Here is a 17,494-nt window from a genome sequence, read left to right on the forward strand (position 1 = left end):
TTTGAATGCACAGAGATACTGTGATGAGATCCTGGGCCCATTGTCATGTCATTCATCTGCCGCCATCACCTCATGTTTCAGCATGATAATGCACAGCCCCACGTCACAAAGATGTGTACACAATTCCTGGAAGCTGAAAATGTCCCAGTTCTTCCATGGCCTGCATACTCACCAGAAATGTCACCAATTGAGCACGTTTGGGTTGTTCTGGATTGCGCGTACGACAGTGTGTTCCAGTTCACGCCAGTATCCAGTAACTTTGCACAGCCATTGAAGAGGAGTGGGACAACATTCCACATGCTACAATCAACAGCCTGATCAACTCTATGAGAAGGAGATGTGTTGCGCTGCATGAGGCAAATGGTGATCACACCAGATACAGACTGGTTTTCTGATCCACGCCCCTAACTTTTTTTAAGGTATTTGTGACCAACAGATGCATATCTGTGTTCCCAGTCATGTGAAATCCATAGATTAGGTCCTAATGAATTTACTTCAATTGGATGATTTCCTTACATGAACTGTAACTCAGTAAAATCTTTGAAATTGTTCCATGTTGCGTATATCATTTTTGTTCAGTGTAAGTAGGGCCTCTGTCTAAAACAAACATTTGTCGACCACAGCCAAAAGTGGTGAATGTGAATATTTTGTAGGCTGTGATTCAGATGCTTCCTATTGGGCATACCTCCATGGTTACAAGGCTGTCGACACACAACGGCCGACATCTCCTCAGTGACAGCTGCTTGGCAAATACCGCCCTGTAATGAGAAAGAGGAGGGAAAGAAGACATGTAGTTTGGGGGAATCTTGGCTGGAGGCCAGAGCCATAGTCAGGGTAGGGCACCTTGACTAGTCAGTTGGAATTTCAAGGTCTGACCACTCGAGACATCTCATCATGAGGCATTCGACCAGAAAGAAAGTGTTTTTAGCCTACTTTGAAAGGGGTAGAGAAATTGTCTTCTGCACGTCAGAAGGTCACCACACAAAAAAATGAAGTAGTGGGATTGTTCATTGTATTAATTCTAACAGTATGTACAGTATACACTGGTAGTCTCCCCTTTCTCTTTCAAGAAATATATGTTTTCATGCTTAATAATTGCAGTTAGGATCCCCGACAAACTATCTTGAAACTCAAAGTGAAACCTGTTGATTAATGTGTGGGTACTATACAGTATGTAGTGACAGGTAGATGAAGTAGGGGAGATGAAGTGATGCACAGAGAGGCCTTGGCCCCTGCTCTATATAATAGGGATGAATAAGGTTAGTGAGACTGACTGACAAAAGGCCCTTTTCAGCCACCCTCAAAGGCTGAGGCAGGAGAATAGTTTGGCTGTGAGAGAAACCTCTGCTTCTCACCACCCGGCAAAGTCCTCCTAGCTTTCCCCTCCTCGGCCCTAGCCTCCTCCAGCTCTTTCAAATGCTAATCTAGAGGAGAAAACCCCCCACTTGGCCCTGCTTTGAGAGCATCAGTTCTAGTGTGCTCCCTGACTGACTGGTAAACTTTCAGAGGCCCTTTCTGGGGGCAAAAAATAGGGTTAAAAGCTGCTCTTGGTTCAAGCCAATCAGTGTCCGCTTTGCTGAACTTCACAGTTGAATGCTTTGGAATGGAATGCAGCGAGGAGAGGAGTCACCTTCACTGGGGGAGCTGTGGGAGGAAGCTGGGACTCTGATGTCTCAATGTGACGTCCCAACTCAGTCTATGCCAGAGTCACAGACAGGAACTTTAATGACCAGCTACAACCACTATGGACAGGTCTCTCCATTGGGCTAGGAATGTTTCTTTGATGTGAAAACTAACCAGAAAAAACCTCTGTGACCTAGTTGTAGTCTTAGACAATAATTCAAAACTAGCTGTTACATTTTACTACAGCGGGATAAATCAGGGTCACACAGAGTGTTTCTTGGTAGTCTTAAACAAAATCTACTTTGGAACAAAAGTATACACCTCACACACATGGCTATGGACTTACAAAAAAGAAGACATCTGTACCATGTCAGATATGGAGTTGAAATGTATTTTTGAGTTTGCATCCCAATATTACACTTTATATACATCACAGAAGACTGAAATATAACAAAGCCGTTTGACATAGAAACACCGGATTATCTGCGGGTTTAAAAAGAAAAAGCTTATTAATTATAAAATGATGAAAAATATGAATAACATTCCACTCATAGGTAATTTGACTGCAGGAAAGGGCTACAAGTTTTTTCTGTTATGTAAGTCTCGTAGTCATTAAAAACTGTCCCTATAGGGTACACTGCTCCTGCTATATCCCCCTCCTTTCAGTGAACCCTATGGCATGCAGAGTGCATATCTTGAAACAGTTTGATAAAGTGATCAGTCCCAGTGGGCTGCAGGGTTTTTGTGAGTTTTCAGACAGCTGAAGTGCTTGTGCTCAGGACGGACAACTCCTGGGTCTTGGCTGGCTGAAAATAGCTCCTCCGCTCAGTTCCTGCACCCATTCCACTTGACTGGAACTCTCGCGACTTAGACTCACAGGAACGCTTTTAAAAAAGAAGATGTGGTTTCTCCTGTGAGTTTAGAAACTACATTATTAGTTACATCAGACATTTATAGACACAGCAACCTACAGACGAGATGGAGTCCTCATATATAATGTATAGGGCTATGATTATTTGGACTCCTGAAAGGGTTTGGTGAACTAATGTTCTGCCCGAAGCTCCAGAAGTTCCCTTAGGCCTGTGTTTCAGAACTTGTGCCTGAGGCTGTAGATCTGTAGGTAATTGTCACGTCTAGTCCCGTTACCCCTCTCCAGCACTCGCAGGTCTACTAACCACCAGTCCTAGCAAACCCATCATTATGCACACCTGGCAACCTTCATTACGCACACCTGTGCCTCATCATTAGACACACCTGGACTTCATCACTTCCCTGATTATTTACCCTTTGTCTAGCACTCCATTGTTATCACCCATCGGAGAGTATTGTTTCTGTTCATATGCTACGCTTATCTGTGTATTCACGCTTATGGAACTCACTGTCTGTGTCTTTGTTACAGTAGTACACTGAACAGAAATATAAACGCAACAATTTCAAAGATTTTACTGAGTTTCAGTTCAGTCAATTGAAATACATTCATTAGGCCCTAATCTATGGATTTCACATGACTGGGAATACAGATATGCATCTGTTGGTGACAAATACCTTTACAAAAAGGTAGGGATGTGGATGAGAAAACCAGTCAGTGTCTGGTGTGACACTGCCTCACGCAGTGTGACACATCTCTTTCGCATAGAGTTAATCAGGTTGTTGATTGTGACCTGTGGAATGTTGTCCCACTCTTCTTCAATGGCTGTGCAAAGTTGCTGGATATTGGCGAGAACTGGAACACACTGTCATACAAGTTGATCCAGAGCATCCAAAACATGCACATTTTTTAAAATGTATTTTACTAGGCAAGTCAGTTAAGAACAAATTATTATTTTCAATGACGGCCTAGGAACAGTGGGTTAACTGCCTTGTTCAGGGGCAGATTTTTACCTTGTCAGCTCTGGGATTCAATCTTGCAACCTTTCGGTTACTAGTCCAACACTCTAACCACTAGGCTACCTGCCACCCCAATGGTTGACATGTCTGAGTATGCAGGCTATGGAAGAACTGGGACACTTTCAGCTTCCAGGAATTGTGCACAGATCTTTGCGATGTGGGGCTGTGCCATATCATGCTGAAACATGAGGTGATGGCGGCAGATGGATGACATGACAATGAGCCCCAGGATCTTGTCACGGTATCTCTGTGCTTTCAAATTACCATCAATAAAATGCAATAGTGTTCGTTGTACATAGCTTATGACTGACTGCCCATACCATAACCCCATCACCACCATTGAGCACTCTGTTCACAACGTTGACATCAGCAAATTGCTCGCCCACACAATGCTGTCTGCCATCTGCCCAGTACAGGTGTAACCTGGACTCATCCGTGAAGAGCTCACTTCTCCAATGTGCCAGTGGCCATCAAACGTGACCATTACTGCAGTCAGCATGTCAATTGCACGCTCCCTCAAAATCTGAGACATCTATGTGACAAAACTGCACACAATAAAACAGCCTTTTATTTTCCCCAGCACAAGGTGCACCTATGTAATGATCATGCTGTTTAATCAGCTTCTTAATATGACACTCTGTCAAGTGGATGGATTATCTTGGCAAAGGATAAATGCTCACTAACAGGGTTAGAGGGTTATTTGAGAGAAATAAGCTTTTTGTGCTTCCTGAAAATGTTGGGGATCTTTTAATTCAACTCATGAAACACTTCATATGATGCGTTCATATGTTTGTTAATTATAGATCTGTGGTGGAAACAGATTTATCTCTTGGCTATAGTGATCCAGACAGACACAGGCTATGAGGGTTCCAACCCTTCCCACTGTTCAGTCCAATTCTATACCACAACTACTGACTGAAACCCTTATTGGTCTGAGGCCAGAGCTGGCTGTAATTACCCGACAGTAATACATGTAAATGCTATAATGTGCTCTATATATAAGCTATGGTTCACCACAGAGGTGGAAGACAAGTCGTTATAGCTCCTGCAGCAGCTCAGAATCAAACGTTGATTTGAGAGAGTTTATTATTAGTGAGTCCGTTGCATATACTGTAGACATTGAAATGCATCTGACACCATATATCTAGAACGTGATCATCTACAATCATCTACAATGATCAGTCTGGTCACACAGGCATTAAAACCAGTCCTCTCCCATCCCAGGCCGTGTCCAGAGCGTGATGGATTACACCTGGGAGACAGGCGTAATTAACCCGGCTAATATGGTGTGACTATTGAAGACGAGAGTTCATTCTGGAGAGCCTTACCTAACAATGGCATTCTCTTACTGCTTCACTTTTGTCTTTTCGTTTTGGGTGCCTTTGTGATTATGGATGTGTTTCCATTCCCTTAATTACTTCTTGGACTGTAAATCCAGACAAAGAGTGTGTCTCAGTACCAACAGAGAACAGAACAGAGTGTCAAAACGTTAATTATGGTCAGCCTTTGATTTCCCTGAGTACTTTTTTTATGCTGGATGTTGATAAAGATGAAACACTTTTCCCATGTCACAGTGGAAGGATTACTGTATTTATTAGATTGTTGTTCCTCCAAAATGATTGTACCATGCCCATCAACCCCTCTCTCTCTCCCCCAACCTGCTCTCCTCACAGTCCCTGGCACAGAAGGAAGTTGGCAGGTGAGTAATAGAAAGCAGGGTGTAATTACACTGAGCACTGGAGTGTGGAGAGGGGAACCTCAAAACATCAAATAAGGGCCCAACATTTGCTGTCAGGTCATGTTTGTGTGTTCCAATCAAGCTGTCATGCTGCCAGGCAGCATCAAAATAACTCTTTAGATGTGCCATTGACCTTGTAAGAGTCAAGGCAGTGACTTGTGAGTGATACACAGCTGTGTGGTTGAGTAGTTCAACCAGCTGTGTTCCTGAAAGCGTTGGTTACCCCCACACCTGTTTTCAGGTCTCTCCGTTGGTTCTCTTTACCTCGTTAGGCTTAGGTAAATGCATTTCATTCATAACAGAGGGTATACTTTCATTGCTTGTAGTTTAATTGTGTTATTTGTCCATGTTCGTCTGAGAGAAGTGCTGTGAACGTCTAATTCTGCTCTTGATGATTACATTGTACGTGAGGTTGCAGGCTAATCTGCTCCGCAGGAAATGTGACTAGATCAGACTATATATAGTAAGCCATATTGGTTCTAGTTCCACATACTGTCCAGGCTGCTGTAGGCTACAGTAAGTGCTTGAACATACTTATTTTCCTGTGGTTGTGTGAAGAATTCATCCTAATGGCAGCAACTCAGGGATCTGCTGTTTTTCACAGAACAGCAGATCCCGCTATCAACCTGATTTTGGACGGAATGACTTGGTATCACCTGGAACGCTTCCTACACCCAAGGATTATTATTCCCAAGCTATACCGAGAATGTTCTGGCAAACAAACAGAAACCTGAAAACACCGTCCAACCTGGAATGTTTTACTTTCAAAAGCCAAGAAGAAAAATACATTACAATGATACATTTGACTTTATAAGGACCGAATGCTAAGGCTACCAAGCTTGCTAGGACAAAAATATACAACATCAATTAGCACTGACGTGTGAAGCGAGAGGTGTCCAAGCCCTTGAGCCCAACAATGGCAGGAGAGCCCCAGCCAAATGGAGAGGCCTTAGAAGCTGCCTCCCGCTGTTCAGAGGTAATTAACATACAGTACCCTCTGTATGTAAAAAATAATAAGACACAAAAAGAATGCAAAAGGAAGCTCCTTATGAAAAATCAAGAGACACTTTTTGCTGACTATTATAAAAATGGGAACATAAGCAAGCTTATCTTCCACACACACCATCCCCTGGCATGGCACAGTGCTATATTAGCACACCAGCCCTCTGTAAGAGGTGGAAACTCAGGATAGTAGACAACGAGGACTCTGAGTCAGCTAATATAAATCTCGATAAGTCTGGAACAGTATTGGTACAGGGCAACCCCAAACAGTTTCAGCTGGACTTTCCCCTAATCAAATAAATAGCTCAGCAGGGAAGCTCTCCCTTTAGAGAAAGATACCCCAACCCCGAGCGGTTAAGACCAGACTTTTCATTATACAACCCCACAGACGAGCAACCCCAAAAGGCGCCCTATGCCAGAACCGGAAAATAACCTGTCACCCTCAGCACACAGGGGGACAAATACCTGCCTGGAGGTGACAGCATTCCCTCCCCCATATGCCCCACTAGGCACAACTATGACAACATAACCAACAAAAACGGGTCACAAATCCTGCAGTTCTGTCGCACGCTGGGTATGTACATAGTCAATGGTAGGCTTCGAGTGGACTCCTATGGTAGGTACACCTATAGCTCATCTCTTGGTAGTAGTAATGTAGTCAACCTAAAAGGAAGCGATTCCCAAAACTTTGAAAAAACTGAGCAAACTAGAATGCTATTTGGCCCTAAACAGACCCAAACTTAAGGAACGCTTTGACTATGTACAGACTCAGTGAGCATAGCCTTGCTATTGAGAAAGGCCGCCGTAGGCAGACCTGGCTCTCAAGAGAAGACGGTCTATGTGCACACTGACCACAAAATTCAACACACACACACACAGAGAGACAGAGAGAGAGAGAGAGAGAGAGAGAGAGAGAGAGAGAGAGAGAGAGAGAGAGAGAGAGAGAGAGAGAGAGAGAGAGAGAGAGAGAGAGAGAGAGAGAGAGAGAGAGAGAGAGAGAGAGAGAGAGAGAGAGAGAGAGAGAGAGAGAGAGAGAGAGAGAGAGAGAGAGAGAGAGAGAGAGAGAGAGAGAGAGAGAGAGAGAGAGAGAGAGAGAGAGAGAGAGAGAGAGAGAGAGAGAGAGAGAGAGAGAGAGAGAGAGAGAGAGAGAGAGAGAGAGAGAGAGAGAGAGAGAGAGAGAGAGAGAGAGAGAGAGAGCCCATACAGTACCACCCATTCTTTATCCATCTTTCTGATGGTCCTATTGGAGATCGATAAGGATCACTGATAGGTTCAATGGTTGGGCCCAAGGCTAACCTAGCAGTCATTCTCAGTCTGTTGCTGTTGCATATGATATTATTGATTTGGTTTATAACAGTGATGGAACATTCACCACATAGAAACAGCCAAACCCAGCTACTGTGCTGGTGCTGTATATATCTGGATGTTTAGCATTATGCTTAGCTACCAGGTTGTGCTGCTGCCATGTTGTGTTGCTACCATGCTGTGTTGTTGTCTTATGTCTCTCTTTATGTAGTGTTGTGGTGTCTCTCTTGTCGAGATGTGTGTTTTGTCCTACATTTTTTATTTTTTTTGCCTTCTGGTAGGCCATCATTGTAAATAAGAATTTGTTCTTAACTGACTTGCCTAGTTAAATTAAGGTTAAATAAATACAACATAAAAGCACTGTCTTCCTTTTCAGAACCCTGCTAAAACAGTTTACATGTCACGTTGTCAATTTGAATGTATTACTGACGCAAATATGTTTTTGGCCATACGTTAACGACCATTTCAAATATACAGTAGGCTACACAACCACTCTTATACAGTCAGTCAGAGTGACACATAGAAGCGTGCTCTTTTCTCTGCCAATTATAATTGCCTCACATGAATGTTCCATCCATCTGTCAGATCTGACTGCTTCTTAATGATACTGTCATGGTACTTTAGATTTCTGCTGGAATGGTAACAGCTGATGGATGGCACTGAATTAATGAAGAATTAGTGGTACTATGATAGAATGACAGGAATCTTTTATATCCATCATATATACTCTTCCGATCCCCATGGATAAAAGATGGTAAGCTTTGAGGGAGGACAGACATCAATGTCATTGTGTTACATGACCTTTGAGTAACCTTAGAGGGAATCTAACATACATGCCAGACCAGTAATACAGTATATTTGATGTGTATACAGGTTTATGGTGAATCCTTCACCTTGTTTCCCCCTCCCTCTGACAGTACAGCATGTTCTCTCTCTCTCTCTGATTTAATCGGGAAGCTGTGAAATGGGATTTGTAACACCCTGTGCTGAAATCCTCAACACCTAACTTGTGAAACGACAGAAAGTCTCTACTAGAAAGTGTCCTCTTAGCGACCTTATTTTGTCACTCAATGTTTGCGTGTGCCGTTCCTATATTCTCTCCTTTTCTCATGAGAATGTGTCATATATTTAACCCAACACCTGCCCAAACACCTTCCTTTGCCCTTCATGGAAACCTAATATCTCAGCCTTGGCTGTGATTACTGTCATTGTCATTCACTAGCTTCTACGGGACCAAAATTACAGCTTGCACCACCTCAGGGGGATTACTCTCCCAGACATAAGTGATGGTTACCCCTCTAAACATGGGGTTTATACCCTTTTCCACCCCCCACCTAGTCACAGTGTCCTAAGAATGTCACACAAACATACAGCAACAAGGTGACTCCCAGGCAACAGGAGCATGTGGCGGAGCCCCCTCACTGACCGCCTGAGCCCATCCCACCCCCACCCTGTCACTCCCCTTGGCCACAGCAGCTGGCTCTGCCAGCCTATATAACCTACTGCAGGAGGGAGGTAAGGAGCAGCTGTATTTACCCTGCACACCGCAGGAGACAATGCGACAGGGTGGCAACTTGAGCCAGAATAATGTGTTCCACTGCAGTACTGTCAGGGGAAACCAGGGTTAGGTGTTCCACTGCAGTACTGTCAGGGGAAACCAGGGTTAGGTGTTCTACTGCAGTACTGTCAGGGGAAACCAGGGTTAGGTGTTCTACTGCAGTACTGTCAGGGGAAACCAGGGTTAGGTGTTCTACTGCAGTCCTGTGAGGGGAAACCAGGGTTAGGTGTTCTACTGCAGTCCTGTCAGGGGAAACCAGGGTTTAGGTGTTCCACTGCAGTACTGTCAGGGGAAACCAGGGTTAGGTGTTCTACTGCAGTCCTGTGAGGGGAAACCAGGGTTAGGTGTTCTACTGCAGTACTGTCAGGGGAAACCACGGTTAGGTGTTCTACTGCAGTACTGTCAGGGGAAACCAGGGTTATGTGTTCTACTGCAGTACTGTCAGGGGAAACCAGGGTTAGGTGTTCCACTGCAGTACTGTCAGGGGAAACCAGGGTTAGGTGTTCCACTGCAGTCCTGTGAGGGGAAACCAGGGTTAGGTGTTCCACTGCAGTGCTGTCAGGGGAAACCAGGGTTAGGTGTTCCACTGCAGTCCTGTGAGGGGAAACCAGGGTTATGTGTTCTACTGCAGTACTGTCAGGGGAAACCAGGGTTTAGGTGTTCCACTGCAGTACTGTCAGGGGAAACCAGAGTAATGTGTTCTACTGCAGTACTGTCAGGGGAACCCAGGGTTAGGGGTTTTACTGCAGTCCTGTCAGGGGAAACCAGGGTTTAGGTGTTCTACTGCAGTACTGTCAGGGGAAACCAGGGTTATGTGTTCTACTGCAGTCCTGTCAGGGGAAACCAGGGTTAGGTGTTCCACTGCAGTACTGTCAGGGGAAACCAGGGTTAGGTGTTCTACTGCAGTACTGTCAGGGGAAACCAGGGTTAGGTGTTCTACTGCAGTACAGTCAGGGGAAACCAGGGTTATGTGTTCTACTGCAGTACTGTCAGGGGAAACCAGGGTTATGTGTTCTACTGCAGTACTGTCAGGGGAAACCAGGGTTAGGTGTTCTACTGCAGTACTGTCAGTGGAAACCAGGGTTTAGGTGTTCCACTGCAGTACTGTCAGGGGAAACCAGAGTAATGTGTTCTACTGCAGTACTGTCAGGGGAACCCAGGGTTAGGGGTTCTACTGCAGTCCTGTCAGGGGAAACCAGGGTTTAGGTGTTCTACTGCAGTACTGTCAGGGGAAACCAGGGTTATGTGTTCTACTGCAGTCCTGTCAGGGGAAACCAGGGTTAGGTGTTCCACTGCAGTACTGTCAGGGGAAACCAGGGTTAGGTGTTCTACTGCAGTACTGTCAGGGGAAACCAGGGTTAGGTGTTCTACTGCAGTACTGTCAGGGGAAACCAGGGTTATGTGTTCTACTGCAGTACTGTCAGGGGAAACCAGGGTTATGTGTTCTACTGCAGTACTGTCAGGGGAAACCAGGGTTAGGTGTTCTACTGCAGCACTGTCAGGGGAAACCAGGGTCAGGTGTTCTACTGCAATACTGCGAGTGGAAACCAGGGTTATGTGTTCTACTGCAGTACTGTCAGGGGAAACCAGGGTTATGTGTTCTACTGCAGTAATGTCAGGGGAAACCAGGGTTATGTGTTCTACTGCAGTACTGTCAGGGGAAACCAGGGTTAGGTGTTCTACTGCAGTACTGTCAGGGGAAACCAGGGTTAGGTGTTCTACTGCAGTACTGTCAGGGGAAACCAGGGTTAGGTATTCTACTGCAGTACTGCGAGTGGAAACCAGGGTTATGTGTTCTACTGCAGTACTGTAAGGGGAAACCAGGGTTAGGTGTTCTACTGCAGTAATGTCAGGGGAAACCAGGGTTATGTGTTCTACTGCAGTACTGTCAGGGGAAACCAGGGTTAGGTGTTCTACTGCAATACTGTCAGGGGAAACCAGGGTTATGTGTTCTACTGCAGTACTGTCAGGGGAAACCAGGGTTAGGTGTTCTACTGCAGTACTGTCAGGGGAAACCAGGGTTAGGTGTTCAACTGCAGTACTGCGAGTGGAAACCAGGGTTATGTGTTCTACTGCAGTACTGTCAGGGGAAACCAGGGTTAGGTGTTCCACTGCAGTCCTGTCAGGGGAAACCAGGGTTATGTGTTCTACTGCAGTACTGTCAGGGGAAACAAGGGTTAGGTGTTCTACTGCAGTACTGTGAGTGGAAACCAGGGTTATGTGTTCTACTGCAGTACTGTCAGGGGAAACCAGGGTTATGTGTTCTACTGCAGTAATGTCAGGGGAAACCAGGGTTAGGTGTTCTACTGCAGTAATGTCAGGGGAAACCAGGGTTATGTGTTTCACTGCAGTACTGTCAGGGGAAACCAGAGTTAGGTGTTCTACTGTAGTACTGTCAGGGGAAACCAGGGTTAGGTGTTCTACTGCAGTACTGTCAGGGGAAACCAGGGTTAGGTCTGCCACTGCAGTCCTGTCAGGGGAAACTAGGGTTAGGTGTTCTACTGCAGTACTGTCAGGGGAAACCAGGGTAAGGTGTTCTACTGCAGTACTGTCAGTGGAAACCAGGGTTTCGTGTTCCACTGCAGTACTGTCAGGGGAAACCAGTGTAATGTGTTCTACTGCAGTACTGTCAGGGGAACCCAGTGTAACGTGTTCTACTGCAGTACTGTCAGGGGAAACCAGAGTAATGTGTTCTACTGCAGTACTGTCAGGGGAAACTAGAATAATGTGTTCTACTGCAGTACTGTCAGGGGAAACCAGGGTTAGGTGTTCTACTGCAGTACTGTCAGGGGAAACCAGGGTTAGGTGTTCTACTGCAGTACTGTCAGGGGAAACCAGGGTTATGTGTTCTACTGCAGTACTGTCAGGGGAAACCAGGGTTAGGTGTTCTACTGCAGTACTGTCAGGGGAAACCAGGGTCAGGTGTTCTACTGCAATACTGCGAGTGGAAACCAGGGTTATGTGTTCTACTGCAGTACTGTCAGGGGAAACCAGGGTTATGTGTTCTACTGCAGTAATGTCAGGGGAAACCAGGGTTATGTGTTCTACTGCAGTACTGTCAGGGGAAACCAGGGCTATATGTTTCACTGCAGTACTGTCAGGGGAAACCAGGGTTATGTGTTCTACTGCAGTACTGTCAGGGGAAACCAGGGTTAGGTGTTCCACTGCAGTCCTGTCAGGGGAAACCAGGGTTATGTGTTCTACTGCAGTACTGTCAGGGGAAACAAGGGTTAGGTGTTCTACTGCAGTACTGTGAGTGGAAACCAGGGTTATGTGTTCTACTGCAGTACTGTCAGGGGAAACCAGGGTTATGTGTTCTACTGCAGTAATGTCAGGGGAAACCAGGGTTAGGTGTTCTACTGCAGTAATGTCAGGGGAAACCAGGGTTATGTGTTTCACTGCAGTACTGTCAGGGGAAACCAGAGTTAGGTGTTCTACTGTAGTACTGTCAGGGGAAACCAGGGTTAGGTGTTCTACTGCAGTACTGTCAGGGGAAACCAGGGTTAGGTCTGCCACTGCAGTCCTGTCAGGGGAAACTAGGGTTAGGTGTTCTACTGCAGTACTGTCAGGGGAAACCAGGGTAAGGTGTTCTACTGCAGTACTGTCAGTGGAAACCAGGGTTTCGTGTTCCACTGCAGTACTGTCAGGGGAAACCAGTGTAATGTGTTCTACTGCAGTACTGTCAGGGGAACCCAGTGTAACGTGTTCTACTGCAGTACTGTCAGGGGAAACCAGAGTAATGTGTTCTACTGCAGTACTGTCAGGGGAAACTAGAATAATGTGTTCTACTGCAGTACTGTCAGGGGAAACCAGGGTTAGGTGTTCTACTGCAGTACTGTCAGGGGAAACCAGGGTTAGGTGTTCTACTGCAGTACTGTCAGGGGAAACCAGGGTTATGTGTTCTACTGCAGTACTGTCAGGGGAAACCAGGGTTAGGTGTTCTACTGCAGTACTGTCAGGGGAAACCAGGGTCAGGTGTTCTACTGCAATACTGCGAGTGGAAACCAGGGTTATGTGTTCTACTGCAGTACTGTCAGGGGAAACCAGGGTTATGTCTTCTACTGCAGTAATGTCAGGGGAAACCAGGGTTATGTGTTCTACTGCAGTACTGTCAGGGGAAACCAGGGCTATATGTTTCACTGCAGTACTGTCAGGGGAAACCAGGGTTATGTGTTCTACTGCAGTACTGTCAGGGGAAACCAGGGTTAGGTATTCTACTGCAGTACTGCGAGTGGAAACCAGGGTTATGTGTTCTACTGCAGTACTGTAAGGGGAAACCAGGGTTAGGTGTTCTACTGCAGTAATGTCAGGGGAAACCAGGGTTATGTGTTCTACTGCAGTACTGTCAGGGGAAACCAGGGTTAGGTGTTTTACTGCAATACTGTCAGGGGAAACCAGGGTTATGTGTTCTACTGCAGTACTGTCAGGGGAAACCAGGGTTAGGTGTTCTACTGCAGTACTGTCAGGGGAAACCAGGGTTAGGTGTTCAACTGCAGTACTGCGAGTGGAAACCAGGGTTATGTGTTCTACTGCAGTACTGTCAGGGGAAACCAGGGTTAGGTGTTCCACTGCAGTCCTGTCAGGGGAAACCAGGGTTATGTGTTCTACTGCAGTACTGTCAGGGGAAACAAGGGTTAGGTGTTCTACTGCAGTACTGTGAGTGGAAACCAGGGTTATGTGTTCTACTGCAGTACTGTCAGGGGAAACCAGGGTTATGTGTTCTACTGCAGTAATGTCAGGGGAAACCAGGGTTAGGTGTTCTACTGCAGTAATGTCAGGGGAAACCAGGGTTATGTGTTTCACTGCAGTACTGTCAGGGGAAACCAGAGTTAGGTGTTCTACTGTAGTACTGTCAGGGGAAACCAGGGTTAGGTGTTCTACTGCAGTACTGTCAGGGGAAACCAGGGTTAGGTCTGCCACTGCAGTCCTGTCAGGGGAAACTAGGGTTAGGTGTTCTACTGCAGTACTGTCAGGGGAAACCAGGGTAAGGTGTTCTACTGCAGTACTGTCAGTGGAAACCAGGGTTTCGTGTTCCACTGCAGTACTGTCAGGGGAAACCAGTGTAATGTGTTCTACTGCAGTACTGTCAGGGGAACCCAGTGTAACGTGTTCTACTGCAGTACTGTCAGGGGAAACCAGAGTAATGTGTTCTACTGCAGTACTGTCAGGGGAAACTAGAATAATGTGTTCTACTGCAGTACTGTCAGGGGAAACCAGGGTTATGTGTTCTACTGCAGTACTGTCAAGGGGAACCAGGGTTAGGTGTTCTACTGCAGTCATGTCAGGGGAAACCAGAGTAATGTGTTCCACTGCAGTCCTGTCAGGGGAACCCAGAGTAATGTTTCCCATTGCAGTCCTGTCAGGGGAAACCAGGGTTTAGGTGTTCTACTGCAGTACTGTCAGGGGAAACCAGGGTTATGTGTTCTACTGCAGTACTGTCAGGGGAAACCAGGGTTATGTGTTTCACTGCAGTACTGTCAGGGGAAACCAGGGATATGTGTTCTACTGCAGTACTGTCAGTGGAAACCAGGGTTATGTGTTCTACTGCAGTAATGTCAGGGGAAACCAGTGTTAGGTGTTCCACTGCAGTACTGTCAGGGGAAACCAGGGTTATGTGTTCTACTGCAGTAATATCTGGGGAAACCAGGGTTATGTGTTCTACTGCAGTAATGTCAGGGGAAACCAGGGTTATGTGTTCTACTGCAGTACTGTCAGGGGAAACCAGGGCTATATGTTTCACTGCAGTACTGTCAGGGGAAACCAGGGTTATGTGTTCTACTGCAGTACTGTCAGGGGAAACCAGGGTTAGGTGTTCCACTGCAGTCCTGTCAGTAGAAACCAGGGTTTCGTGTTCCACTGCAGTACTGTCAGGGGAAACCAGGGTTATGTGTTTCACTGCAGTACTGTCAGGGGAAACCAGGGTTATGTGTTCTACTGCAGTCCTTTCAGGGGAAACCAGGGTTAGGTGTTCTACTGCAGTACTGTCAGGGGAAACCAGGGTTATGTGTTCCACTGCAGTACTGTGAGGGGAAACCAGGGTTAGGTGTTCTACTGCAGTACTGTCAGGGGAAACCAGGGTTAGGTGTTCTAATGCAGAACTGTGAGGGGAAATCAGGGTTAGGTGTTCTACTGCAGTACTGTCAGGGGAAACCAGGGTTAGGTGTTCTACTGCAGTACTGTCAGGGGAAACCAGGGTTAGGTGTTCTACTGCAGTACTGTCAGGGGAAACCAGGGTTATGTGTTCTACTGCAGTACTGTCAGGGGAAACCAGTGTAACGTGTTCTACTGCAGTACTGTCAGGGGAAACCAGAGTAATGTGTTCTACTGCAGTACTGTCAGGGGAAACTAGAATAATGTGTTCTACTGCAGTACTGTCAGGGGAAACCAGGGTTAGGTGTTCTACTGCAGTACTGTCAGGGGAAACCAGGGTTAGGTGTTCTACTGCAGTACTGTCAGGGGAAACCAGGGTTATGTGTTCTACTGCAGTACTGTCAGGGGAAACCAGGGTTAGGTGTTCTACTGCAGTACTGTCAGGGGAAACCAGGGTCAGGTGTTCTACTGCAATACTGCGAGTGGAAACCAGGGTTATGTGTTCTACTGCAGTACTGTCAGGGGAAACCAGGGTTATGTCTTCTACTGCAGTAATGTCAGGGGAAACCAGGGTTATGTGTTCTACTGCAGTACTGTCAGGGGAAACCAGGGCTATATGTTTCACTGCAGTACTGTCAGGGGAAACCAGGGTTATGTGTTCTACTGCAGTACTGTCAGGGGAAACCAGGGTTAGGTATTCTACTGCAGTACTGCGAGTGGAAACCAGGGTTATGTGTTCTACTGCAGTACTGTAAGGGGAAACCAGGGTTAGGTGTTCTACTGCAGTAATGTCAGGGGAAACCAGGGTTATGTGTTCTACTGCAGTACTGTCAGGGGAAACCAGGGTTAGGTGTTTTACTGCAATACTGTCAGGGGAAACCAGGGTTATGTGTTCTACTGCAGTACTGTCAGGGGAAACCAGGGTTAGGTGTTCTACTGCAGTACTGTCAGGGGAAACCAGGGTTAGGTGTTCAACTGCAGTACTGCGAGTGGAAACCAGGGTTATGTGTTCTACTGCAGTACTGTCAGGGGAAACCAGGGTTAGGTGTTCCACTGCAGTCCTGTCAGGGGAAACCAGGGTTATGTGTTCTACTGCAGTACTGTCAGGGGAAACAAGGGTTAGGTGTTCTACTGCAGTACTGTGAGTGGAAACCAGGGTTATGTGTTCTACTGCAGTACTGTCAGGGGAAACCAGGGTTATGTGTTCTACTGCAGTAATGTCAGGGGAAACCAGGGTTAGGTGTTCTACTGCAGTAATGTCAGGGGAAACCAGGGTTATGTGTTTCACTGCAGTACTGTCAGGGGAAACCAGAGTTAGGTGTTCTACTGTAGTACTGTCAGGGGAAACCAGGGTTAGGTGTTCTACTGCAGTACTGTCAGGGGAAACCAGGGTTAGGTCTGCCACTGCAGTCCTGTCAGGGGAAACTAGGGTTAGGTGTTCTACTGCAGTACTGTCAGGGGAAACCAGGGTAAGGTGTTCTACTGCAGTACTGTCAGTGGAAACCAGGGTTTCGTGTTCCACTGCAGTACTGTCAGGGGAAACCAGTGTAATGTGTTCTACTGCAGTACTGTCAGGGGAACCCAGTGTAACGTGTTCTACTGCAGTACTGTCAGGGGAAACCAGAGTAATGTGTTCTACTGCAGTACTGTCAGGGGAAACTAGAATAATGTGTTCTACTGCAGTACTGTCAGGGGAAACCAGGGTTATGTGTTCTACTGCAGTACTGTCAAGGGGAACCAGGGTTAGGTGTTCTACTGCAGTCATGTCAGGGGAAACCAGAGTAATGTGTTCCACTGCAGTCCTGTCAGGGGAACCCAGAGTAATGTTTCCCATTGCAGTCCTGTCAGGGGAAACCAGGGTTTAGGTGTTCTACTGCAGTACTGTCAGGGGAAACCAGGGTTATGTGTTCTACTGCAGTACTGTCAGGGGAAACCAGGGTTATGTGTTTCACTGCAGTACTGTCAGGGGAAACCAGGGATATGTGTTCTACTGCAGTACTGTCAGTGGAAACCAGGGTTATGTGTTCTACTGCAGTAATGTCAGGGGAAACCAGTGTTAGGTGTTCCACTGCAGTACTGTCAGGGGAAACCAGGGTTATGTGTTCTACTGCAGTAATATCTGGGGAAACCAGGGTTATGTGTTCTACTGCAGTAATGTCAGGGGAAACCAGGGTTATGTGTTCTACTGCAGTACTGTCAGGGGAAACCAGGGCTATATGTTTCACTGCAGTACTGTCAGGGGAAACCAGGGTTATGTGTTCTACTGCAGTACTGTCAGGGGAAACCAGGGT

General features: G+C 46.5%; 1 long non-coding RNA gene across 1 annotated transcript; it reads right to left on the minus strand.

Moving 5' to 3' along the window:
* Positions 1 to 1,719: 1,719 nt before the first annotated feature.
* On the minus strand, positions 1,720 to 3,001 carry LOC118937287. The gene is made up of 2 exons (XR_005034529.1): positions 2,595 to 3,001; positions 1,720 to 2,507 (listed from the first exon to the last, which is right to left on the minus strand). It is a non-coding gene; the product is annotated as an uncharacterized LOC118937287 (long non-coding RNA).
* Positions 3,002 to 17,494: the final 14,493 nt, after the last annotated feature.

The sequence above is a fragment of the Oncorhynchus mykiss genome, chromosome 2 (assembly GCF_013265735.2).
Source record: "Oncorhynchus mykiss isolate Arlee chromosome 2, USDA_OmykA_1.1, whole genome shotgun sequence".
Lineage (NCBI taxonomy): Eukaryota > Metazoa > Chordata > Actinopteri > Salmoniformes > Salmonidae > Oncorhynchus > Oncorhynchus mykiss.